Genomic DNA, 27,795 nt, shown 5'->3' with positions numbered 1-27,795 from the left:
CGTATAAACCCTCTCACCTGCGTAAACTTTCGCAGGAAGTTAAAAGAATCAGTTCCCGATCTTTCTATGAAAAATTGAAGAGAATTAACAAAAGGTGGAAAAAAAATTCGATTTTGCAGCAAAGATAAAAATGCATGAAAAATGAGGAGTTTGAAACAAACAATTCATATAATTTATGCAGTCCTATTCTCTGTGCGTTTTCTACCTTTAATATTTATAATATTTTGGAAAAAAAAAAAAAAGACATTTCACTTTCAGCATTTACCCGCATCCCTTTTGTACCTTTTCTAATGTCAAAATTTCTCCTGGACTTTTCCAGTTTGCTCAAAATAAAAACGCCACGTTATTTTCGAAACACCTTTTTTCCGTATTTATGCTCGTTTTTTTTTCGCGTTGATCTGCTAATTCACCAAAAACCTCCCCCAATGTAAAAAGGGCAGCAAAAAAATACGTGCGAGCTGTGAAAAAAAGGTGAAAAAGGCCGAGAGGGTTGTAGCGGAGGGAGGAGGGAGATACGAAGAACGAGATAAGTAACATACACCCCAGTACTCTCGGCGGCATCCAGCGTTTTTGCCAAGCTCAGTCCCACGCGCAGAGACGCGCAAAAGAGCCAGAAAAAGACCGAAAAAGCAACGGTGACTGACGAAAAAAAGCTCACTCGGTTATCCGACGAGACGTTTCAGTACAGTATGGCGTATGTACACAAGCCGTGCATTTTCTTTTAGTCACGAAATCCTCGACGAATTAGAAGTGGAATCTTCTTTGAAGAAAAAAAAAAAAAAAATCTCCGTTAAAAGCCGTTAATACACACGCATTTACGATTTTGTAATCCTATATAAGTTAACGTTAAATAAACATCAACTGTTACAAAATACAATTCACACAGAATTCTTCAACGAGTTCAAAGTTAAAGAAAATGCTTAAATATTCAACTGTTTGTGCTCCAAGAGTCAAAATGCTTTGAGAATTTCGACGTAACGTCTTATTATACATTTTTTTACGTTACGTATTACATTGTAATCTAATTGCACCGTAATCTGAGAAATCTGTGATATTACACTTGTTTCACAAACACACAAGATAATACTTTCTTACGCTTCGGCGTGGAGAAGTATTATCAAACGATTGGTGCGATTCGTTGTCATTATATCAATTACGTAGCGAGAATAATGACATGTTGGCTGAGCGAACTGAAAGTAGCACTGACAGATAAGTAGCTCATCAACATGCAGTTACCGCGGGTAATAAGAGGCACACGTTGTTGCCGATGAAGATACGTCAACGTGTTTTAATCATCAGGTAGTTATATATAGCGACTTCCAGCCATATCTTACATAATCGTCCTATACTCTTCTCTCGCTCCTTCTCCCTCTTTCTCTCTCGAACATTCGCGTGTTGAGTATAAAATTAATCTGATCGCGAACTGAGTTGAAAAAGCTGTTCAAATACAAGTAAGTTTAATCGATACTTACAAAGTGATAAGATAATGAAACAATAGCGTAACTGTTCGTTTTGAAAAAAAAAAAAAAAAAAAAAAAAAATGAAGCGGATATTTTTTTTATCGCTCAGGTAGAAATTGCTGGGAGAGAAAGCGACGGTTACGAAACCGAAGTCTCTCGCAAACGAGCTCTTTGACTGTTTCCTATATGGATGATCTCATTAGCAGCCAATGAGACGTATGCTCGTAACTCGTACCGCGCGCAACGTGACGCAACGTGCATGAATTAATGAGTCAATTGCGCGTTTGCCGGGGATAAATCTTCTCGGATCCTTCACAATTAGTGTCAGTTAACCGATTCTCCGATTAGACCTACGTTCGTAAGCGTGATACATTCTTCGATCTCTCTGACATGTAAAAGAAGCAACGTGTATGCGCAGACGGTTCATTAGAAAAAATTAATTACTTCCGCGCGCCAATAATAAACGCGGAATATCCAAGTTATAAATCCAAGACATCTAAAACGTTAATTTTTACAAATCAAGCTTACAAAGTAGAAATAATGAATCATATCATTTTTTTATTTTTAAAAATAGAATTTTTTTAAATTTTATTTTATAAAATTTTGTAAATGAAAAAAGATATGGATAAATATAAATCTGCAGAATTGATACATTTGTATACTTTCATTAATTTATTAACAGAGAGAGAGAGAGAGAGAGAGAGGGAGAGAGAGAGAGAGACTATGCGTAACAATAATCATATTATGAAATTATTATTAATCAGATTATAAATAATTATGTCAATCGCATAATTGAAATGCACTGATTACTGACTTTAGCAAATGACATATCTCACGAAAATGCCTGATAACATTCGCGTCACAGTCCATTTCGTTCCTTGACTCGTTCCGACCGCGAAATTACTGGGAACACCAATGCCGACGCGCGCGCGAGTAACGACGAATCAGAATAAAATCGGCGAGTATCTCGGACTCGCTCACTTTCGGAGGGATAGCACTCTTTCGCAATGCGGTAGGAGAGCGACGAGATGGTATTTTCTAGCGCGTTGTTACCCCAGATTATGGCGCGCGTCTTCAACCCCGAGAGGTTATACGGCTGGAAGTTGAATAGTCTGCGCAAAAGTTCCACCACCGCAAAACTCCTCCCTCGTTAATTCCAAAGTTTCGCGAATCTCTAGTCTCTCCCTTCTTCCTTTTTTTTTTTTTTTCGTCCAAAGAAGAACACCCACCGCCTCGTCCTCTTATATCCGTCGCATTTGTACGAGCAAGTGAGCGAGGGAGAACTCCAGATGTAAGACAACTGTCGGAGAAGTGGATCATCCGTTTCGCGTTAAAACCGCTAGGTCCAAAGCATCCGTCATAATGGTCGGTAAATCTCGTTGGAATTTTATTGGATATTTCAATAAATATCAACAAGTTATGAGAAATAAAAAAAATCTCCCTTTATTACTCGACAAACGCATTGTTAAATTATCTGCATTTTCTTAACACGGGCAATTATTCAACGCTGTTTTAATCGACGAGATTAAAAATGATCAACGCTCAAAGCGAGTTTGCTTACTCGAGTAAACAGTTTAAAGATAATAGAAATAAACGGACAGCAAGTCCAAGCTCTCGCCATAGCGATATAAATGAAAACGTATGAAGAGCTGATATCGCGAAACATTTCATCGCGTCGCGCAACGCGAACGCACGTACGGAGTGAAAAATATTTTTATGTCCGCCACTGGCGAAACTAGTTATTAGTCACGTGGCGAAGGGTTGCAGGGAGCGTGGCGGAATGAAGTGGCGCAGAATGTGCATCACACGCACACACGCGGAAAGAGAGAGGGAGAGAGAGAGAAGAGGGCACAACCGAACGCGAAAGGGTGATAGGTCAAGGGGAAAGGGGAAAACGCGGTAACTCGCAATTTGCGTAATTGAGCCCTGAATTATTTACACTGTCGGGTGCGTCATACTTCCACTCGGTAATAACTGACAGCCTGGCGTAAATGCGAAATCGGTTGACATTTAGCACGCCCAAAATTACGACAGGCACAAATAGCAGAGGCGCGCCATTGTCTGCGTCACGTCGAAATGGTGTGCGAGCCTACCGGATTTTTCCTCTTTCCTTTTTTTTTTTTTTTTCGTTTGCAGTCTCGATGCCGATGAATCGGCATTCAAAGCGCATTAAAAAATTTCCAATTTCAGCGAGATTATTTTCTCATCGCGAGAAAAATATTTCGATCGTAAGCCCAAAATTTCAACAATATCGAAAAAATGGAAAACCATCTTTTCTCTCCTTCGTGTATGCCTGTTTTGCCTTTCGTCGTTAATTGAATCGCGACTTGATTGAGAAGTTGCGGAAAGAAAGTTAAATTGAAAAATTGAACGAACTTATAGTGAAGTTCGATTACAATTATGCCGTCTCGTCCGGATGGATATATTGTAATCGCGCTCCGTCGCGTTCCAACAGATTTCTTAAAAGTTCATTAAAAAGGCAAAAGGTGGCATCCTCGCGACTTCGGCCATAGCGCGCGTAAAGGATTTCATTATTTCAAAGCTGCCAAATCTGACATTAGAGAGTGGGTTGGTAGGAGTATCCGGACGAGATGGCATAATTGTAATCGAACTTCAATTTTTCAATTATGCAAAGCATTGTAGCTATTTAAAGCTAAGATTTGATAGAAAAAGTATATCAAACATTTATTTTAATTATTGTGAACATCTCAAAATAAAGAAAATCTTATGTATTTAAAATTGTCGTTTGAAAAGACGAGTCGTTAATAATATTTCTATTATAAAAACGAGCAAAGACGTCCGAGGATTTGCTCCAATCCAACCTGCGGTCCGTCTAATTTCGTCTGTTAATGCCTCTGCTAGCTGCAAAGAAAGTGGAGGCATGACGGATAGAATGGGCAGAAAAAATAGAAATGTCTACTCCCGCTATTTCAAAAGTTGCTTTAATCCCACGACCTAATATTTGGGAGGAGACCGCATTATATAGTTTGCGATATGATATGAAAAAAGAATCATGATTACCCTGGCGAAGATCTTGTGTAAGTTTAAGGTAACATTTCACTAAGGAAAAAATACAAAGATCTAGGTTTATCTAGAAAAGGCTTGAAAACGAGTAGAAGCTATCCCCGAAGTCAATCCCCGAAGTTTTAAGACGCGCTGGGATCTTAATAACTATAGAATCCGAAATAATAATATTTGAACACTGGATGGCCACTAAGGTCTGCATTCTTTGCGCAGTTGTAAGGGCGAGTAAAGTAACTAACTTCTTAGAAATAAGTTCCAGCGAGAGCTCCTCATATGGATACAAAGCGGCTAAATGAGCAATCACTGGGGATCCCAAATAAAATCGTAACGTGGCTTTTGCGGTTTTAACATAGCAACTCCCTTAAAGAATCTCTCTCTCTCTCTCCTGATTGCAAATCTTTCGATCTTTTTCAGACAGGTACACAGAGGGTTCATCAGTCTATAATAAGGCGAAAGGCGACTAAAAGGCAGTCTGTATCCAGAAATTGCTTGTAAAACTAATAATTTCTTTCCAACGAGAAAGGAAAAGGGACAGCCTACCGGCTCATCTACCTGCTCATCGATTGAGATCTCGAGCGATACATTGCTCGACGATTGTTTGTCGATGCTCCTGTTCTCCGTATTGTCAAGGTCTTTAGTGATACAGGGGCCCGGGCGTTTCTCGATATCGTATTCGAGGGAGTCGTATGTATCTGACATTTGCTAGGTTGTTGTCCTTTCCTGGATATTGTCGGCGGTGTTCTAATCAAGTCTCTGCTTAATTTCTCCAAGATAGCCGCTTTCTTCAACTCTTCTCCGAAGGAGAAGATCACCAAAGAGAAGATCGTCTGATGGGATAATATCTGCCGTGTTCTTGGCAAGCAGATCAAGGACAGACATGATCTGTACCCGCCTGGCCAAGGAAAGTCGATAAAAGAGATCTGCCAAAATTTTCGCTCCTTCATTGATTTTCAGCACCGCTGAGCATACTTCAGGAGCCAGCGACTGCTGAACTTCAGCGACGAGGAGTTCTGAGATTGCCTCCCCAAAAGCACATAATGCAATTCCTACTTGCTTTTGGTCCCTGCTGTTAAACTCGTCTCTTTCGATGATAGAGTTGCTCTTTAACCCGGATTTAAGCTTTGAGTTGAGAGCCTTGAGGAAAGCTAATTCCTCATAGGGAGAGTATTTCTTTAGAAGATTGTCGCGCTGATCAGTGGAGAGGCTCTTACGTGTAAGGTCGCGCCATTTATCGGAGACTAGCTTATTTCAGGGCCGCACCTCCTCCTTTTCGAGTTCCGAGGCAAATAACTCTTTGATAAGACTGTCATTACTTGGCAGAACCGTGGACAGAAGGCTATCCGTCTGCATAATCTCAACCACCGGGGGGGGATTCAAAAGCTACGTTACCTTTATCTGCCGAACCTGTCACAGAGTTATACCTCGGAAAAAGGTTGTATCGATTTTTCCGTTTATATTCTCCAAATATAGATCCAGAAAGCACACTGAATCACTCAAGACTGAGGCCCTTCCTGTCTCGCAGGCGCTGCCCAAAAACAATCCCCCGGCACCGGGTTTGTTTGATCGGAATCTGCTTCCGGAATAGTGTTTCTATCAGACAATGTCTCCTTCTGCCTCATCTGGTCCTCTTGATGATTTGAGGATGAAGAAGAAGAAGAGGATCGAGAGGGGCATCTCCTAATCTTTGTGCAAGGACTTTGATTAATTGTGCCAGCTTATCCTCGAGACTTGCTAAACATGAGAAGATGACCTCTTCCTTTTCTTAGACTTGCCCATGCTCTATAAAAGGAAGCAAACTAGTATAAAGAATAAAGAAGAAGATGTTCACGAAAATGTTGAAGAATGCAACAACAGGAACAAGGAATGAAGTCCTTTGCACGCGCTACGGCCGAAGTCGCGAGGACGCCACCTTTTGCCTTTTTAATGAACTTTTAAGAAACCTATTGGAGACAGCACGATGGAGTGCGACTACAATATATCCATCCGGATGAGACTTTGCATAATTACCGCTGGAAAAATTGGCGACTGCTTGTAAAGTGAGATGCAACGCTATGGTTGATCTTCAGTGGTTTTCGCGGTGAAGCGGGAGCTAAAGTGAGAACACACATTAAGCGGAATGTTAAAGCAATCAAATCGTATTTATAGAGCGAATACGATGTTTACTCGGGTCCTTGAAGAAGCCTCGTTTACTTAGCAAGTCACTTAGCGGCTGTGCGACAAGCAAATTCGCTAATCCGAGTGCGGAGTGCGGAATCTAAGTTCGCGCATGCGCGCGCGCGGTAATGCACTCTTGACGGGCTCTCGTCGAGCCGCGAGCCGCGAGATTAGCCGTTCTGTCATGCAAAGTGCCCAAAGTGACCGTCTGACGGTATGCCGCCGCTTCATAACTCGATTTTCCTTCTTCGAGAAAGCGTTCCGCGTATGTGTCGCGGTGAAACAGGTAAACAGATGAGTTTAAACGCTCCAACGGAGTTAAATCTCCGCCGTCCGTCGAGAAGCGAGCGTGCGTCATCGTGGGCTCGCGCTAATCTCGGCCGTCTTGCTCGCGCCATGTATTAACGCTTTATGCACCGTAAATAATGCGGAATCTCAGAAGGAGGGTTGAGACGCACGTAGCCGAGGAGCCGAGGAGAAATCGGGCGAACGTGCGCGGTGTGCGAAGCGCGGTACGAAGATACGCGGAAAACTGAAAGCAGGAAAAAACGAAATTCTCCATCCGCTGCAAATATTCATCTCGCAATCTCGCGCCTTCCCCCACCCTCCCCGCCGCCTCCTCCCTCGTCTAAACATATTGCGATGCCTCGCACGGATAGTTCGGCGCAACGAATATGGAAACGGGGAGGAGGCAAATGAACAGCGCAACGTGGCTACAATCACAGCGGAGAAATAGCACGAAATCCAAATAGCACGGAGAAACTCGCTCGCTTGTGCGCGCGCGCGCGGGGGGGAGAGAGAAAGAGAGAGAGAGAGAGAGAGAGAGAGAGAGATAGAAATAAAGATATATAGATAGATAGAAGCTTATGCGAAATTTGGTGCAATTTCCTAAGATTCAGAGATAAAATGCATCGTCGTGTTTAAATAATCGAAATAGCAATTTAACGTACCGTGAGATATCGCTGAAATTTGATTGGACGCGGCGCCCTTCCTTTACCTACAAATTACTTTAATTATAATGGAAAGTGAAAGAATTTAACGAGAGCAAACGCGACTCATTATGAAAATTGCGCGGCGCATGGAAAGTTCTCTTTCAAAAATTACGATTTATAGTTTGAACGCATATCGTTTAACGAACGTCTGCGACGCTACAAACGTGGCCGTGTAAAAAAAAGCCAGATGCTCAGAAATCACGTTTCATTCGAACGGTAGTCGGAACGGTAGATGAAAACCACGTGCGGAACGAGTAGCCGCAAATGGCGTAGGAAATTTGTTTCTGTTATCGCACTCCCCTATCGCGACGTCCCTCCTCTCAATGCACTGTCAAAACGAATCACTGTCCATTCGGATCGATAGCCTATTTCCTCGTCAGGGCTTCCCGATTAACCGCTCGCGCAGCAGGATTTCGTCGACTGTCACGTGGAAAAAGGTGAAGGCTCGATATTAACTGCGAAATTCGAATCAATAAACAGAAACGAACTGCGAGTTTGGAGCTTTCACTCGCGTGAAGACTGTTGTCGTTGTTCGTTACGAATAATATTTTCCGTACCGCATCGTAGGTAGAAAACAATTCGAGAAATCTGGTAACACGAAATTTCCCGATCCGTTTTGTGTTTTGGATCTCTCTCTCTCTCTCTCTCTCTCTCTCTAGGTCGACAGAAACAATACCTTCAAATTCGGTACACTGCTGATTGAATCGAACTGTTATCTGTTATCGAACTGTTATCGCTATAACAGATATCTATAAAAACATCGATAAAATAACAGATGTCTATAAAATGTCAAGTACTTTGCAATGTTTTCCAATGTTAGCTCGAGGACAGAGTGAGAGCTTACATGCGAATTCTCGAGTAAATCAAATTGAAAATTATCCGTAAACTTTTATTCGAATAAATAAAATAAATAAAAGGCGCTGGATATACAAAGATGTATCCTCTCCTCGGCTCCAAACTCAGAATGATTTCATCGTCGAGCAAGACGATACGACATCGTTTGAATTTGGAACTGCCCGAATCGAATGTGCCCGAGTCACCGACTGCCCGGGGCAAAAGGGGAACAATGAATTCGCGGATGATTCGTTTACAACGCTAATGTAAACCTCGAGAGCCTCTAGTAACGTAACGCTTGTAAACGTGTAAACGTAGTCGACACACGTTTATACGGAGGCGCACGTACGTCGGCAACATCGCTGGACCGCGGCGGTTACGCACAAAAGCTTATTCCTCGGAATATTTATTTACGGTCGTCGAGCTTTCGGCCGAGCCGCGAGAACGAAGCCGTGGAAACACCGGTTGAATTTTCAAACAATTTCGCCGCGGCAACGACGACGGCCATTGCCGTGCGCCGTGTCGGAGAGCGTCGACTCTGCGGAGGGGTTTAGTCAGCTGATAGACAGCACGATGAGCCGGTACGGGCCTGGAGGAAGAGGGGTTGTTAATGGAAAGCCATTGTTCTCTAATCAAATCATTTGCTCGACGCTCGGAAGAGAGTAGAGAGAGACGAGACGACGAGGAAAACGCCAGTTCCGAATGGCTCGAGAGCAGGTGTTCCCGTGATCAACCCTTCCACTCGTCTCATCGCGCCGATCCGTTTCGCCGCCTTATTTGTTCTTAAACAGATAGTCTCCGGAGAACGTCACTGCCTCCCTTATTATTATCTTCGATTTCATCAAAGTAACAAAAACCGCGCGATGATCCAGTCGGGTTTCAAACTCGGGTAAATTAAGACGAATGATATCATCAAAGAGCGACTTTTTATCATTCCAATATTTCCCTCTTCTTATTTTTATATATCAATTATAATTTCAGCTGTAAAAGCAGTTTTTTTTCCAATTAATCTCTTAATATTTGAGGCGCAAAAAATATTTTTAAATGACCATACTTTGATTTTGTTGCGCAATCGTTTTTGTGATTCCTGATGTAATAATTAATAAAAAAATTCCCTTATACGATTGTTCAAACATAATTTACTATATATTTTAACTACGATTATTGGATTGTAACCGCAATATGCATCTATAATTTCGAGATTAACTTTTAATACAGCAAAAAAGCAAGTTACTTTAATCGACATAATCGCGGTTACAATTCGCGGAAGAGTGGATGTGAATGTCAGTGAATAATTAAGAAACGCAATGGCAATTTTGCACAGAGTTTCGAATCGATAATAATTTATAACCGTTTATAAATAGTTTATAATCCACTTTCCCCTTTTCCCCTGTGTTCGTCTTCGGGAAAGGCACTGCGGAATACTTTCAAAGTCTACCACATATTACCATGTTCAATTTTCTACACGAAACGAAAAGAACACTTTTGCTGGCAAATCTAAAAATTTGATCAGATACAGATCTGAAAATAATTTTGTTGGCCCATCAAAATTATTTTGCAGAACATTTAAATATGATGATAACACTGTAAAAATGTTTGATCTTCTAACAATCAATTTGGACATCGTATATGATAATTTTGAAGGCCCAATAAAATCATCTTCAGACCTGTATCTAGTCAAATTTTTAGATTTGCCAGCAAAACTGTTCTTTCCGTGTATATCACAATAACGCTGTCTCATTAGCGTTCTAAATCACGCGTTTAACATTATGGAAATCATCTAGATGGAAATGTGTGATGTAATAATCGCATTTCCATTCAGATGATTTCACTAATATTAATATTGAGTGTCGTCAGAATTTAAAAATTCTAAATGCTCTTGCCATTTTTACATTTGGAATGAGTGATAACGTCACGTCCTAAATTAAAAATCGCAACAGCAGATTTGACAAATTAATAATATTGATGATAACATTAACATTAAAGCTTGATTTTAGAGGAGCGATACATAGCACGTACACGTAGATGTGAATTGGTGGTAATGCGGATGCCGATATCGGGGGGGGGGGGGGGGTCGATAATCGTTAACCGATGTTAACGATACTTACGAAGTTAAGGAGTAAGTATATCTCGGTGGGACTTAAATGGAGGGCAGAAAAAATCGAGGAAAAGGAGGAAATGCTTAAAAAAAGAGACCTCCATGGGCGATGATGCGTGATTGTTCGCGAGACACGTATTCGAGATCAATCGCACATTATTCAACAATTTTAACGGGATCAAGTTGATAAAAAATATATAAACTAAATATTGCAAATAATATCGTCTAATCATAAGAATAAGAAATGAAATGATATCATACAAAAAATATAATGTTAATATTATGTATAATAAATATAATAGATTCAAGTAAAAAGTGATGCCGAATAAACAATTGTTATTAAAATAAACAAAGTCTACGATTGCTTTTCTTTATTATGAAATCGAGAGTCGCGATGGAGAAAGTTGTATGCAGATCTCTGAGCTTGTCGATTCTCGCTGGTCAATGATACGGAAGACCACCCATGCTCAGGATCATGACGGATGATCGGCAGGCTACGATCGCGTGCTGATCGATTAACCGTCATATTGTGAAAAACGACAGAAGTGTAAGTTGCGTTTGAAATAATTGCACGATCCGCAACTTAATTTGCAAATTAAATGATTTACAAATACGTTTTGGATATTAATGATATTAATCAGCAGCACATATCAGAATATTAACTGAGTGTTAAAGAACAGAAAATGTGATAAACAAGTCTAAGCCTCGAGACTTATCTTAATCTAATCGCGAACTTAGTATTAAAATACATTTTTTGTAATTGAGCACTCCAACATGTATATGACAAGTTGAATAGAATATTTTAAAATTCTCAGAAACACGTATCCCTATCTGTTCGATACGTACGGTATAATATAAAATATATGCGAGTATAACGTACAATGCGTATAAATTATTCGCAACGTTAAACGTTTCTCAAAACATATTTGTTGCCAGAAACATGTATAATAATACACGCTTTATATCCTAAACGTGCACCCCAATGGTCATCGATCGCTGATGGGTACCATGTCGAGAACATTCGATAACCATTCGTTGCACCTGCGCCGGTAATCGACTTGGATTTTGATAGATGCGAACTTCGATAAAAGGGAATATGGCTTTTTCGGGCGGGATCGGCGTAATGAATTAGTAGTTTGGTAAGTCATCGTGCGCGCGTGGTTCCAGCAAAAATTGCCAATCCCATTTAATGATAGGATTTTTATTTGCGGCGCGGCATCATTTGTCCCGGCAGCACGGTGGACGTGCACGTTGCCGAATTTGTTTACAGCAGCTGCCGTACGTCGGGCCTGTGTGTGCACATGCTTAGAGAGTACTATGACTCACGATGGTGATAGATTAGATACCGATCCATCTGCCGCGACGAACCGATAGTCGCATCGCCCGCGTATTAATCATATCGTATAGGATTTTGATGATAAACGAGCTTGGCAACCTGGCTGGTCAACACACAACTGCCTCGGAGATCGCGCGTTTAACCGGCCTCGATCGATATATGTATCCAAATCTTATCAAAGATATCTTTCTTAATTAATTCTTAAAAAGAACACACTCTCGAATCGCGAAACATTGCGACTCCCAAAGATATTTGCAAATTTCTAAAACCTTAAAACCTTGAAGCGGCACAAAAAATAAATATCAAACAAAAATGATTGTAAAAATTGTAATACATATTATAAAATTTTTCACGTTTCACTATAAAAATAAATATAAATATATAATTGTAATTACAATATCGCAAAAATTTAATTTTTTCGTGTTTTCGCACGCATTTAAAGAAATTTCACGCGTCAACATTTATCGTCATCCCGAATATATCGCAGTGGAACAGGTATGAAGACGTCTCATATTTCTCAGAGTATAAGAATATTCTAGACGCTCGAGATATTTCGTTGTGCTAACAAGTATACGAAAATCGACGTACGAGAGCGTAGAATCGTACGGAGCGCAGTGATGTGACGGAAGCGGACCGCGGTTGCGTCACTGATTTCTCGGGGAAGCGACGTTAAAATCGCACGACAGGCCCGATGTAAACCGAGCATGCATATATTTAGACTGGCACCGCGTTTCAGCGATATCTATAACGAAGAGCGCGAGCGCCGGCTTGCTTCGCAGAAGCTTATATTTCGCGGAGCAATTTAAACCTAAATACCTGCGCAAATGTCCGCGAGAACAATGGCGCTCTTTAAATAATGCCGCTACAAAGCGTAGGATCGTGACGTTGACACAGATTGATCATTTTACGGATTAATCATATTTCAGTGATTTACATGTCTTGCCGAAGATCGAAACACGTTGGTGAGTTGGTGGAGTGGAGAAATAAACATTTTGATATTTCATGGGCTAAAATGCAAAATTCGATATTTTTTAATAATATCGCAACATAAAAAATGAAAAATTTTTCACAACTATCAGATCGTTGATAATTTTTGACCCGATAATTGACACTACAATAATTGACACAATCTTAAAACCGCAACAGGGTGCAATACACACATAAATTATTATTAACAACGTTAATAATTATATTAGTTAAAAGAAAACGAGAGAGGGAGCAGATAATTTTTTAAAATACTGCAACAGAGATTTATTTTTGCAAAACTGCTCGCGTTCAATCATCTATCAAGAGTAAGTACAAGAAGTACGAAACAAATATCTTTACATAACAACATACGATAACAATTTCTTGGAACTATAATTCTATTTTGGTTCACACGGTGCATTTACTGACAAACCGCAAGCGGTGTAATAGATGCATAAGAAACACAATTAACGTTCCAGTGTGACAACGTTGCTGATATATGAACCATTGAGCGGAAAAAGTGGTATATCATGATGTTTCTCCTCTCTTTAAGAAACAGACATGATCTCGCTTATAAAACTACTTAATGCAAAGTTCAATTATTTCATTACTTTTTCTATGACCTTAAAGAGAAATGTATCGTGTGCGAGGAGAAATATTTCAAATTTCACATATAAAATAAATTACGTCTCACAAAACACTAGTTAAATCGCTAAAACGATAAATCGTAAAATAGCCAAGACCCAAAAATATCTTTTATATCTATAATATTTCCGTATCATTAACACGAATTAGTCACGAAACAGCGGAAACTATCTGAGTTCTTTAATTTCCCGCCGTGGCCTACTTCCGATGGACGATATTTCCGCCGTTGCGATCGCCGGATATTTCCAGTGTCGAAAAACCGATTTGAAAACAGCCTGGTCGGCAACTTTTCTAAAATTGGGAAAATTCGCGCGTTGGTGTCTCTTGTTCTTCTCGCGAAATCTTCATTTCTCTCATTCTATTGTGCGTAGCATAGTTATTTGTCAATGCTCCGATACTTCCGCGGATTTCATCGTAACACGATTTTTCGACGTAGAATATTGGAAGAAGAGACGACGTCTACAATAATGTCGTTTCCAATTGCAATTTCAGAATCACGGTGCGTCAACAAGTATCAACGTGCCTTGTTATTTCGCGCCGAAAAAGCTGAAGCACTTTTCTCCCCGTTCTTCGCCGTAGACGACCATTTAAATTCAACGCTCGACGTCACCGCGGAAAGAAATCCTGGCTCGTGTTCCACGAATACTCGAGCTCGACAAAGGCTGCCTCCGTCATTCTTAACAGACGAGGCGCGAGATCTCACGGTGTAACATGCCGCTCTGTCCTCGAAACCCATTAACCTCCGCCTACACTATGACGACCTCGGCCCCTACATGGCTCTCCTCCCTCCCCCCCCCCCCCTCTCTCTCTCTCTCTGTAGCTCGCTCTTAATCCTTCCCACTTTCGAACCTACCGCTCATCCCTGTCATTTCTGCTGCACTCAAAGCAGCCTCCGCCGTTGAACGTGCGCGAGAAAATATCGCGTGCGGGCTTGCGTAACACGAAGCCTGAATTCGTAAATTTCAATCGCGAATTAAAATCAAATAAATGATGAAAAAAAAAATTTCACCATTGTAACCACGGAGCTGTGAGTAGTGTTAGAAATAATTATTTAATAATGAAATTATTTTTAAAACCAATAATTGAGTATCAGGAGCATAAAAGCTAAGCCGAATCTTACTGTTAAATATTATTTATAATAATTAGAAACAAAGTACGTCGTTTCGACTTTACATTAGATCATCTTCGGTAATCATAATAATCGATAATCATAAGTTAAAATAAAATAAAAGTCGCAACAAGAAATACATATTTGGTCGATTAAATAGCGTCGAAATATAAAAAGAAGAAAAATATATAAATACAAAACTTCAATACGAAAAATTCATAGAATTAAATTTATATTGGGTGAAATTTCCTTTCCGTTTATCTGATTGAGAGCGATCCTTGAAGTCAAATAATGTTCATTGTTAAAAAACCTGAAATCCGTCGTGATGTACATCTCTCAGAGAATGATGTTGACCATTGCACAACTAAATAAAAAAAAACAACAAAACAAAGTCGTATATCACATTGTCAAAACTAGGTAATTTTTTTTTATTTTGTACACGCAGCCAAGGCTCTCTCATCGAGACCGCTTAATCGCCCGGAGAGTATCTTCGATCTCGTGCGGAAACGAGAAACGATCTCGCGTGGAAAGTTCAAGACAATTCGCCTTACTTACTTCGCCGTTGAATTTTCCAGGCAGCGTCAGGGAGATTTACAGTCGACGTTTTGTCCGCCGTAAACGAGGTATTTTCGGAAGCAAACGATCGCAGTTAGACCCCGCTGGAACGCCGCCGGGGAGCATTTAAGGGAGCGCAACGACGAAATTTTCAGGAGATCCGCTCGGATATGTTGCACGTACCGTCGAGAGATATCGTTAGAATAATAGCATCACGTTATAACATTTACGTACGTACTCGCGCCGATAGTAGAACTCGGAAGTTTCAATTTCTAAAAGTTCGATTTATCGCTGGTTACACAACGATTCAATCTTAATTTAGTAACAATGTTTTGTTTCTTTTTTTTTTTTTTTTTTTAATAATAATGTTTTAATTTAAAACACATTGATATAATGTGTGATCAATATAGTAATAATAAATTAATAATGAAACACCGATTATAAATCATTTACTTGATTTGTTAAATACAGCGTTTCAACAAATACTATGTTATATGTTATATGAGTCAGTTTCAATTTTTACGGATTTTTTCCCAGAAAAAGCGAATTAGCAATTCGCGAATTTGGTCGCGCAAATTTGTACGTCGCAATTACGAATTCGCTCGCGCTTCGCCTCTTCCTCGAAACTTCAAGGACGGACACAATGGCTCGTTATCGATGGCGAGAGAATTTTATACGCTCTCGACCGATCACGCTTTCCTTCCGATGTCTTTACGACGTGCCGATACAACATCCGCGACGACGATGACGACGACGACGACGACGACGACAATGACGTCCTATTTTCAGGATAAACTTGGCCGACACGACGCGCACTCGCGTCGTTCGCAGCATGCGCGCCGCCGAAAGGGCGGAAACCAAGGGAAGGAAGGCCGGGAAAGAAAAGAAGAAAAAAAGCAGAACAGAAAGGAAATAAAAATCGTGAAGGGGACGCAAGAAAGACGAAGGGGAAAACAACGGCGTGGCCATACACGGCCAGCACCGTCGTCGTCGTCGTCGTCGTCGTCGTCGTCGCCGTCGTCGTCGTCGCCGTCGTCGTCGTCGTTCGTCGCCGCCGCTGTTCGTCCGTGAAAGCGTCCGTGCACGGCTTATACAACGCGAGTATATAACAGGATTTAAGCCACTGTAGAAACCGGTCCTCCCACCGGGCCGAGCCGCGCAACATCGGCAATGTCCATCGCGAAAAATATCCGTCTCTCTTTCCTGCCCGAGGCCCGGCCCCGGCCGCCAAAGTCCATCGCGAAAAAAGCCTTCTCCCGGGACGAGAACGTGTACTTTTACTCGCCACCGGCTCTCGGAGAGAGCCTCGGATGCCCCCATTAATCGCAGAGACTGAACCTACAGAACTCTCGCAGAGTTTCTTCCGAGCCGTTTCAACATCACGGCGCATGCTCGATTCGTGCGATCGTAAAAATCACTCCTTATTAATTCCTCCTTATTAATTAAAGTTCCTTTTGTCAAGTGCACTTTTCGTTAAACGCGCAGACATTTCCTTTGGAACATATATAAATGCTTATACCTTTGAATGTAAAATAAAACACAAGACTCTACATTTGTTCGCTCGTCCGATGGTATATAATATTTCGATTTAGCAGAGTTATTAAATTTATTAGATACGCTTACCGCAAGGTTTTTTTTTCATACATTTTAACATTTTAAGTCTATCCAAAGCTAATGAAGTTTCGCATACGCAAGATACAGCAGATTGCCACACCCGCGGCACTCAAATGCGGTATTAATCAGTCTGTTTGTCTCATTAAACCGCCTACGACGGAAGAGACTTGGCTTTTTTTAACGCCGTTACGTATTGCCACGGTGAGTCACGTTAATCACGGGATCGCACTTTATACAACGTTAACATCATGATTCGAGCATGATGTCATTCAATTATATAGAATGAAACCGAATAACACCGATAAAGTGTCACGATCATAATTTCATACATCGAAGCCAACGGTCGCTCAGCGGTTACTTTCAAAAATGAAGCATCTTTTAGTCTTGTGCTTATTTTCGGTACATTAAAAGACACGCCAACACAAAGTGATAAAAAGTAATATATTTATTACAGTCTTTTCCAGCGTCTGTTTCAACAGATTTTCAGACGTAGAAAGGCGCCTGTCGCGAGATTTCTCATCTCAAAATTCATTTTACATCCCTTTTTCATCCTCAGAAGGTCGATCGATGTCGCTCTATTCTTTCTATCCCGTATAGCCGCCACGTCGACTGCAAGAAAATCGATCCTGATGTCGTTGTTGGAAATAGACCGGCCAAGAGACGACGAATTCGTGAGCGGTGTACGAGGGGGCAGCACGATATTGCATGGTAACTGCATGGCAGCATTCGCCGCTGCTTCGTGCTTAGTGCTTCGAAGGTCACGAGTCGACGACTCCGACAGAGCCCCGGGACCGGTTTACGACTCACGGGTCCACGACGTTTGCGGTAATACAGGGTGTTCGTGGAAGCACGCCGCACTTTCGGCGACTTTGCGCGGTCCCATCGGAACCGGTGTAACATCGGTATAACCAGTGTTTTATTGCGAAAAACGAATATGAGAAAGTGGAATCCTTTCTTAAAATAGTTTGGGCAAATACACCGTAATTCACCGTGATGGACTCTAATAATTTTTGCCAGAAAAGAAGACAAAGATAATACAATATCAACTTTCAAACGCTTGGTGCCAATTAAACTCAATGATGACTTCAAATTCCTTGGGAAACAAAGTTGCAAAGTTTCGGAAATGAGATTGCGCAGCGATGTTCAAAATCAAAGTCTAATCTCGAGCTCGGTCCGTTGTACGATTTGATGCCTAGGAGTGCGGTTCGACGGTTTCATAAACAGTCTGCAAAGTTCCCCGTTACAACGCTGTTGATTAAAAGTTTCCGGAAAATGCGGTGGCTCCGCGGGGCCGTTACTGTGCATTTTGCTCGCTCGATTTACACGTATATCGTCCGACGTGCAACGACGAGTAACACGGATTACACTCTCGAGCCCGAACGATTTCTCATCCCACTCTCCCGCTTGTTCTCTCCCTATATTCGTAGGAAATAAAAATTTATCGACACGCTTGCATAATCCATTATACCTAGTGAAAGAACCCGGTTGCTGCCAACTATGTACCACTTGGACGCTTGGAAACTTTCACTATTTCGAGCAATAACATCTGACCACAACGCGAAACCATCGCGGCTGCTAAATTTACGATCGCGGAAAATACTTGCGGAAAATAACAGCTCTTGAAGACATCCAAATTTGTTTTCTTTTATCTCATCTAGTGGTATTCCGTCCGATATTAGTTTAAATTATTTTTAAATTATTTTATATATCACTACGTATATATAAAATAATTTCCAATTAATAAATCGTTGAGCAACGATTTAACCTTGATAATATTTTCTTAATTTTCTTTTTATTTATATAACAATATTACAGTCGCGACGAGAAGATTTTTCATAGCTTCTTTAAATAAATTGGGTTTTAGCATATTTAAATAAAATTTTTGTCATTTCCCCATAATTTCTATTTTTAGCTCGTAACTATTTTTACATAAGGATCCTGAGTACGATAAAAGTGTACTCAAATGACTGTTTCTGCGCCGCGTCCTTCAAATATATACAGACTGCAGCGGTTCGTTTTCGACTGGCTAGACGAACAAATACGCGAACAATTTGCACCGTAGCGTTAGTGCGCGGCGCGGCGCGCGAACGGCCGGCCGCAATTTAACGGATTACGCACCGCGACGAGAGAGATAATAATTGGAGACGTAACTCCGACTGTCTGTGACTACGAGGACAATAGGCGAGGCGGCAAAGGGAAACTCTCCAACAAATAGTTGCGACCGGCCGACCGACGGATCGCGTTGTTGTCCGTTCAACGCGTTAATTGCCGCTCCAATTACCGCAATTATCCGCCGGGCAAACCAATTGATTAATGTACACAAATGCCTCTCGACCTCACCTTTCGCAGATTTGACGAGTGTCGAGTCGCGCGTCGCTTCATCTCATTTTCGTGGGCGATCGAATCCGAAAGCACACCCGGTAGATCGGCGCGCAGCGCTCTCGACTCGAAACTGGCACGAAGCACACGTACGCTCAACAAGAATAAAGAGTCGTTTAAGATTAAAAGCACAGTCGCAATAGATTCGTTATTAAACGTTAGATTCAGTCTGTTGCGTTTCATCAGCATGACTAATGTGAATTAGGAAGGACGCCAGAATGTCTCGACTATTGTCATGGACACATCGCAAGAGGCCTGATTAATAAACCAATTAGTGGCAAAAAATGATTAATATAATTCGAATCTGGAAAAATATATAACAGAATTCCTGAGAATGCCTCGATTTTCAAAGCAATTTGTTTGTAAAAATTCCAGTATAAAGTGAAACTATTTTTAAAAATGTATCTTACGAATAAATATATTTATTGCGCAAAGTTCTTAATATTTTCAATTCATAAACGTTTATAAATCATAAAGTAAAATTAAGAATCGAGCTTCAATAATTAAATTTGAAAAATTTTGAAAAAACTACAAGGATTTTAAAAACTAAATATTTTATTGCATCAAATTTTCAAATTTCATTTTCAAAAACTACAAACGAGAAATTATATAGCGCACAACCGATACAAAATTCAACTTTTATTAAAACTATTAAAATAAATATCCATCTCACTAAACAAAATTACACCCAACGTGAAATCGTTGCTTTCAATATAACTCCATGAGAATTTTTCAAGGCGAATTCCCTGAGAATTTCAAGTTTTTCAAGTGGTTAAGCATCCTGTAATACCAACGCTATATCAAAAATAAATAATAAAAAGCGCTAAACTGTTGGCTTAAAGTTTCCGTAAATCTGTTGGGACCTATTCAATTTCTATCCTCTGTGCGCTACAAAGCGAATGTGCTACACAGTTATATCGACACATGATTACAATAAAAACATGTCCTCGCTATTCACCTCGCCGCGCTTCTTCCTTACCTCCTCACGCCGGCAGATAAGAGCGAATTTCTAGAAGGAAGAACGCGAAGGATCCTCTCCAGGCTAACCTTCTAATAGATCTTCTCTGGGCGACATAACTTCCCAATAGATCTTTCTCCGGGCGACATAAACCTTCTAAATCCCCCGCGGACGAAGCGTTTCGTTCGCACGTTATATCATCGAGAAGAGAGGTACAGTCGGAACTATAATCTATACCCCTGTCCGATAACAATACCGCAACCGCGGTACAAAGGTACTAAAGATTAAAGTTTACAAAGAGTACACCCAGTACGTACACGCGTATATATTTCGCGAGGCAGTAAAACATACAGCTATTTTTTCCGACATGGAGAATTACAGGGATCGCATGGAGGTTACGCTTCGAGAGAGAAAGAGGGCTTTCGTCACCACGATAGCACTTTGGAGTTTTACGATCGCGCGCGCGCACTCTCTGTTCACTAGGGGTAAGATGGAATATAATTTAAAAAATACAGCAAAATAAATTTCAAGTACGTTCTGTACGTGCCCGAAATAACTGAACGTTTCTTTTCGCCATAAAAGTACCTGCCGTCGACTCTTCCAATCATTTTAATAATATTTGTACGAATGAATAAATCATGTATTCATTATTTACAGATTAACAACTCTCGGTTTGTTAGAAACATCATATTACACAACATATAAATGAGTCACGGGGAGGCATTAGTAATAAAGTACAAGTATTACAATATTATAATATAAGTATTATAATATATATATTTATACGGATTATATCCATATTATATAATACGTGTCACCATATCCTCTTACTCTAGATAATTCGTATAATTTTTTCATTTAAATGCATTTATTACTGCCGCGTATTTTAATCGGCCATTTTAAAATTCCAAGTTAACTCGCGCATAAATGTATACTGAAAAGGAACAGCCCGAGCCATTTACGAGCCAAGGGACCCGGGCGTTTGTCAGACTCGAGGAATTATTGGCAGGCCGAAAGTTCGCCATAATTTACAGATAATGCAGCTATGTTTTCTCTCGATGATATTACGCGCCATTAAAAATAGATAACTGCTGCTGGGCTCCTCCGCCGCGATTCTCCCGCCGCTTCTCCCGCACAGGTCCGCTCTCTCCGCAGAGCGGATGGCGGACTGGCGGATAAGCGAGGGAGATTCCGAAAAGCGGAATACGGGAGAGTTCCGCGTGATCTTCTCTCGGCGACATAAACCTTCTAAATCCCCCACGGACGAAACGTTTCGTTCGTCCGTGCACGCTATACCATCGAGTCGAGTCGCCCCCCGGAGTAGTGCAGTGCAGTCGAGGACTGCAGCTGTGACTCACCCCCGGCACTGCAGCGACAACGGCGCCCGTTGCAACGAATGGCGCCGTTGCGACGCCGATGAAATTTTCAACGAATTTTTCGCGAATACCGGTGCAGCGGTGCACAGTGCGGTACAACGGCCATACTCAAGTTGGATACGATAGTCCTCCCGTGTCTCTTATGCTAAACACGGTTACGAGAACATATTGGATGGCCCCGGTGTTGCACCGTGAGCGCGAGCGAAGGACAATACGATTCTTCCGCCGCATTCGAGATGACGGTCCAGGTCGCTCCACAGCGTTCTCATCCTCGGCGTTTTCCGCGCGATGAGCATCCACCGGAAAATCCATCGCGGCATACGGATTACGAACGCTTTCTGTCGCGTAATTCAACCCGCCCTAAATAATTCTGGACTTCCAGAATCTCAAAAGTCAAGGAAAAAGAGCGAAGCGAATTTTTTTTCAATTTTATCTTTAAAAATCGATATAGCTAGAGAAATATAATTGATGAACATTTAGCCGATAATTTTTCGACAATCGCGTTTCTTTCCTAAACAACAAATTTTTATTTATCTCATCTCGTGGCTTCTGCAAATAATTATGCACGTCGATATAGCCCGGTATAATTCAAATCCCGTAAGTTAGGCTAAAGTAAGGAAATGGAGCACGGAGAAGAAGTGAAGAAGACTGAAGCACGGTAAAATATGACATGAAACAAAATACCAAGTCCGTCAGACAACGCGCGAGCAGTTAAGGATTAAAAATGGCCGAGGAGGCCGAGGAGGTTCCTGGGAGACCATTCTATCTCTACCTTTCGCGAGACGAGCTACAGCTCCCGGAATACGGAAGTTTCGTGATCTCCGCCTCTCCCACGACCTCCAAAATCCTCCGGACGTAGCGCCTGCCTCCGCCTTCGGGCACGATCCACACTCGTGTTTTCTCACCCTCCGCTACTTTCCGTCTTTTTCACGCGCCCTCTCCGGTCTTTTGTTTCCGTCTCTTTCGCACGATTACAGTCTGAAGAGCACCGAGGCGCCATTCACGCTCCGAATGGATCGAGTTTACTGCGCGAGCAAGACTCTTAGAATTGAAATGATGAAGAATTCATCTGGTCACGACTATATCTCCGACGAATTAAATCGCAGCAACCAGATAATCGACACGTACAACGAAAATTAAATTATTCTCGTACATTCTGTTGTCTGTTGCTAAACAATTTTACAAACAATTTTTCGTTCTTTTTACTAACTCGTATTAACTCGTATTAAGATATCTTTCTGTTTCTCTCTTCAATCGAGATCTTAAAATCAATTTTTCTTTGGTCAGAATTTAATTTTTCATTTACACAAGGGGAAATAAGATTAATTAAGCAGCAAAAATCTGTGCGCGGTAATTAGATTTCAGTAATATATGGAACACATATAAAATATATATGTAAAATTTTAGTAACACAGCCACTTCCAATTACTTGTAGATGTTACAGGAAAAGAATTTAGTTAGAGCGAATATTTTGAAAGATGACATACAAAAATTGACATACAAAAGAATTCAGAAACATCCCAATTTTCAAATGTGATTAACACGTCATATTCGAAGTACTATAGATATATTCAATAGAGAACTTTTTTCTTTCGAGTTAAAAAATGCCATTGGATTAATTATTGTCGGAATAATCATGTTCTTTTGTGGCATCCAGTACATTTGTTAATTAAAGTTAAAAAGCAAAATTTTAATTCGTAATATAATCATAACATGTAAGTATATTCTGCTAAAAAATGATCTGGCAAATCCAGTTTCAACAGATTACAATTAGTTACGGTAATGAAAAATTCCGTACAGCACACACTTTTAATTTATTCATCCTCTTAATAATAAAATTAATTACAAATAATTCTAGATTCTAATTTTTCTTTTATAATTATATGTTACAGATATTTGCGATCGACAAGTGAACAAATCGAGTCTATCATCGCAAAGATGATGCAATATTCATGTTGACAACTGCAACTGCAGCTCGAGGAGTCACGACCCGATATAGACGTCTCTCTCCGTAAGACGGCGGGGCTTGAACGATTGCTTGAAATTTTCAATGATGTGGAAAAACGCTCCCAGTGTAAAGCTAACTTTCGTTACGAGCGGGAAATAATTCCACGGTTACGTGAGGTCACGGAGGCTTCGTGAAATATTCGAGCGTCTCGCGTTCGGAAGCGGAAACGAACGCTGGCGGAAATGTCGTCCGGGAATTCGCCGATGTCGTTCGACTCGAGGGGGAGACGGAAAGGAGGAACGGGAACAACGAATGACGAACGCCGCTCGCTAATTTCTCCGCTGTGAATCCTGTTCGCACCTCGAAACGCAGCGGGGAAAATTCGGGGATGACGCCGAACGAACCTGGAACGGTATTAAATTTGCCAAGTCTCGGAATGACAGCCCGATACGAAAACCGATTGTATTTACAGTCATTGCGGGGCTTCGTTCTATCGGCGCGTAAAATAGCAACTCGATTCCATCATCCCTCGCGGCAGCGGCGGAGGGGGGAGGGGGGAGGGGGGGGAGCAAACTTGCCGTCGGTAAACGTCGGAGAAGGAGACACAAAAGGATTCGTCTTAAGACAAACCTTTCGGAACTTTTCCGTCTTTGTTCGGCTACATCTCACGGAAATTTGATTCCGCCGAGAGAACTTCTCGACTACTCTTCAACGCGCGAGGAAGGAGAGGGGGAGAGAAAGAGAGGGCAAGAGTAAAGAATAATACGAGTGCTACAAAAAGCGTGGCCGGGGGATGAAAGAACGCGCGTACATCAGCGCGGGGAATGACGTGCCAGACAAAAGATGGTTCCATTTGTACCCTAGACAATCGTTTACACACACATTTTTTTTTTTTTTTTTTTTTTTTTTTTACTTTCCGCGACACCGGGCTCATCGATCTACGCGGTTAGCTATTCCGCGTCGAATTCAATGGAATATTTTTCAGCAAGTTCGCAATTTCCCTTTTATCAAAAACTTGTCAAGTGATCTACGTTGAAACGTAAATAGTTCTAACAAACGCACCTAATTCGAAGATAACACGTAGTCTTGATGAGAACTTGTCTGACGCTTAATTACGAGTAGTCTTTACCTTGGCAAATTTTCTTTAACTTAACCACCAAGATATTTACAATTGAGAATCAACGAAGCGCGGCTTTTCAAAAAATTATCGCTGAAAAAACAAGTAAATTTTTGAAAATGAGCGCACCTTCTATTACAGCGATAAAAGATCTTTCGCAGCTCTTTGTTCTCGTTTAAAAATTGTGCAATTAAGCTAGTTTCGGAGTAAAGTTCCAAGTAAGCTCGGAGTTGCTAAGCGCAACTCGCTTTGACGAAGAAAATAATCGACGTTTGTTCTTCATTTGCAGGTCAAATAGCAACCACTATTTCCGACGCCGGTCATATCGCAAAATCATCGATATTCATTGGAAAAACGTCAATGCCGAAATTTAGCATCGACGATGCATATATGATCGCGAATTCGCCGCCACCTCACGTTAGATACTCGGAGCTCTCAAAGCGCACGCTTTATCCGCTCCCTGTTAAGCGCCAGCCATATTTACACGCTTATCTGGCCTAATAATTTCCTGTCGCTTACGGGTTACTGACTCGAGACAATATCGACGAAACTTGCGCGCAGTTACGCGGCAGAATTGCGCGAGACGACGGCGACGCGGGCGAATCTGCAACAACGTCGTTGGCTACGACGCTCTCCGAAACATCCGAGGGTAGTCGCGTCGCTGTCGTGCAACAAACTTTTGGATATCCGACATTATCTCGGGCGGACTAGCACGGGATCCTTTCACCAATCGACGCCACACTAATACGACCGCGAGATTATATGTCACGTTACAGCAACTTTGCCGACTCGTTCGAGGAGGATGCGCAGATCGAGACGATTCGGTCGTATTAAATCAGCTGTGCACCCGATACGATTCAACACGACTGAAAGTCGTACAGCTGGAGTCTCTGCATTTTGATACCGATTGATTTTCCGTAGCGTCTAACTCGATATAGAAGACGCTTGTGGTAGACAATTATTAGATGTTTATTTTCCAGAAGGCACAGTAATTTTTTTTTTTTAAGCTACACTGTTGGAAAAAATGTGTTGAATTTAACATCCCAATTATGTCCCAATCACATCCCAATCATGTCCCAAACGGTTCACTCAAAATTTTGTGTTAATTTAACATAATATGGATGTGTTAAATAGTAACACCGACACTATGTTAAATTTCGACAAAAAAGAATGTACTCTTGATTTTAATTTGAAGATAATTGTGTTACAATTAATATAATTTTTATGACAAAATAACATGTCGAGACGCGTCAAGATTCGTGCCGAAACCACACAAAGAATAATAACAAGTCATCTCCACTCCTATTATAGAGTAAAACCAACATTTTTTTGTGTAAATTTTGACAACATATTGAATAAATACGTACGAATTGTGTTATTTTAACACATTTCTTAAATCATTTTAATAATTTTACATTTTATATTTGTTAAGGTCAATTAACATAGTAGACTTGTGTTAAATTTACATATAAATATGTAGATTATTTAACACAAAAATTTTAACAAGGGCCGATTTTAACACAAATACAAAATGTTTTTTATCGTGTAGATATAACAATGGAAAGTTTATATATTAGATATTTTTGTATTTTCTACCTGCATTAAATCAATGAATATTTGTCGATATTAATTTCATCGTAAAAATTTAAGGGATGGGCACAAAGCGAATCTATAATTTATAAACGCTGCTCGTTTAGTGTCTGTAAAGCAAATTTCACGTTTTCTTTTCCTATCGCTCAATTATTAACTAGCACAGAGAGATCAATTATACTATACTTGAGATCAAATCACTCCACGTGGAGTCTACAAAAGCAGCGGCTTTCACCTTTCCTTTTCCAATAAATGTCGCAATTTCGTCCGGCATTTATGAGAACTGAAAGAGGCAACACGCGCATCGCTCTGTCCGCCATGTCGTATACAGAGGATTTCCCCCGGTACGACATTGCAATTCACAAGAAAAAAATGTGAATTGCTGTAAATATCCTACTGCGTAACGAGTAACGCGGAAAATCCACCAAGATATTTCCGCCGTTCGCAACAAAGCGATCCGCTACACCATGGGGCAACATGTCCGCCGACGGTTGATAACATGAAAAAAAAGTAGATGGTACTGGCGCTGGACATCGTAGTGCAAAAAAAAAAGGAAAAAGAAATATTTCCCCGTTCGTTCCGTGCGTGATCGAGGAAAACAGAAAAAAAAAAAAAAGAGGATCGTGCGATTGCGACCCGCGAGCCGCGAGCCGACCTCTGTTTAACGTTTGCTTTGTAGTCGCGTGCGGAAGCCCGGGCATTCGCTGAGGGCGGATTTCCGTGGAGTCTATCACCCCTGCCACTTCAACCAGATTCGAATAGATAGAAATCGTATAAATGGGTCATACGTCTGCCGGCGAAACGCCATCGCACGCAGGCCGCACGGCGGATTCGATTTCGCGAAAAACGAATATCCAAAGTGTATTTGTGATCAACTGTATTGTTCTTCGATAATAACGAATTGTACGTAGAGGCAGTTTAAGAAGAACTGCGTTTTGGAATTATATTGCACAGATGCGGTTACATCAATGTTCGATGGCACAATTGCAGTTAAATGACTTTCTTGAATTAATCCTTGACAAATATTTCGAATTGTTGTATATTTTTTTATCAAATGTTGTCACTTCTATGACGAGTAGTAATATTTATATTCTAAATCAATATTTTATATTTATTATATGTTTCTTTCTAATTATCTCCATAAATAATAAACTTAAAAAAATCAGTCACAATATAATACTATAATATTAATAAATACATCATGTTTAAATGAAATAATGATCAATTTAATGAAAACAGCGTGACTTGCTAGAAAGAAAAAATTATATTTGTAAAAATTAATAATAATAAAGTACAGACTTATAATTTTATTAAAATCATATTAATTTTGCAATTAATAATTATGTGTCAAAAAACGTTTGTCATCGGAGTTATTAATAAAATTGGGAAGGTAAAGGTAAAAGAAATATCCGGACTGAAATGAAACGAATGAAAATATAACATTTTCATCTTTCCGAAATAATATCAAAGATATGATAGGAATAGTAATACATAGTTTTTTTTTCATCGCGCGCGATAAATAGAGAATGTATCTGGGGATTGATCCCATTCGACGTGACACGATTCGCGATAAGCGATTTATACATATATACAAACTTATGTAAGACATCCCGCAACTAATAATAAAAATATCGCAATCAT

General features: G+C 40.6%; 1 protein-coding gene, 1 long non-coding RNA gene and 1 pseudogene across 25 annotated transcripts in view; 1 reads left to right on the top strand and 2 right to left on the bottom strand.

Moving 5' to 3' along the window:
- Nucleotides 1-27,795, bottom strand: part of LOC148936493 (protein muscleblind-like) — a 301,423-nt gene that overhangs the window by 214,093 nt on the left and 59,535 nt on the right. The window lies entirely within an intron of this gene.
- Nucleotides 282-14,319, bottom strand: LOC148936495 (uncharacterized; annotated as a pseudogene).
- Nucleotides 17,532-25,919, top strand: LOC148936494 (uncharacterized). Of its 2 annotated transcripts, none has more exons than XR_016139483.1 (3): nucleotides 17,532-17,611; nucleotides 23,392-23,859; nucleotides 24,854-25,919. It is a non-coding gene; the product is annotated as an uncharacterized LOC148936494 (long non-coding RNA). The 2 variants fall into 2 exon arrangements; XR_016139484.1 differs by having other exon boundaries at nucleotides 17,551-17,688.

Source organism: Pogonomyrmex barbatus, unplaced genomic scaffold (assembly GCF_055798465.1).
Source record: "Pogonomyrmex barbatus isolate J1 unplaced genomic scaffold, ASM5579846v1 scaffold21, whole genome shotgun sequence".
Taxonomy (NCBI): domain Eukaryota; kingdom Metazoa; phylum Arthropoda; class Insecta; order Hymenoptera; family Formicidae; genus Pogonomyrmex; species Pogonomyrmex barbatus.
Note: the sequence above shows the minus strand (reverse complement) of the source record. Positions and strands in the feature narration are given on the sequence as shown.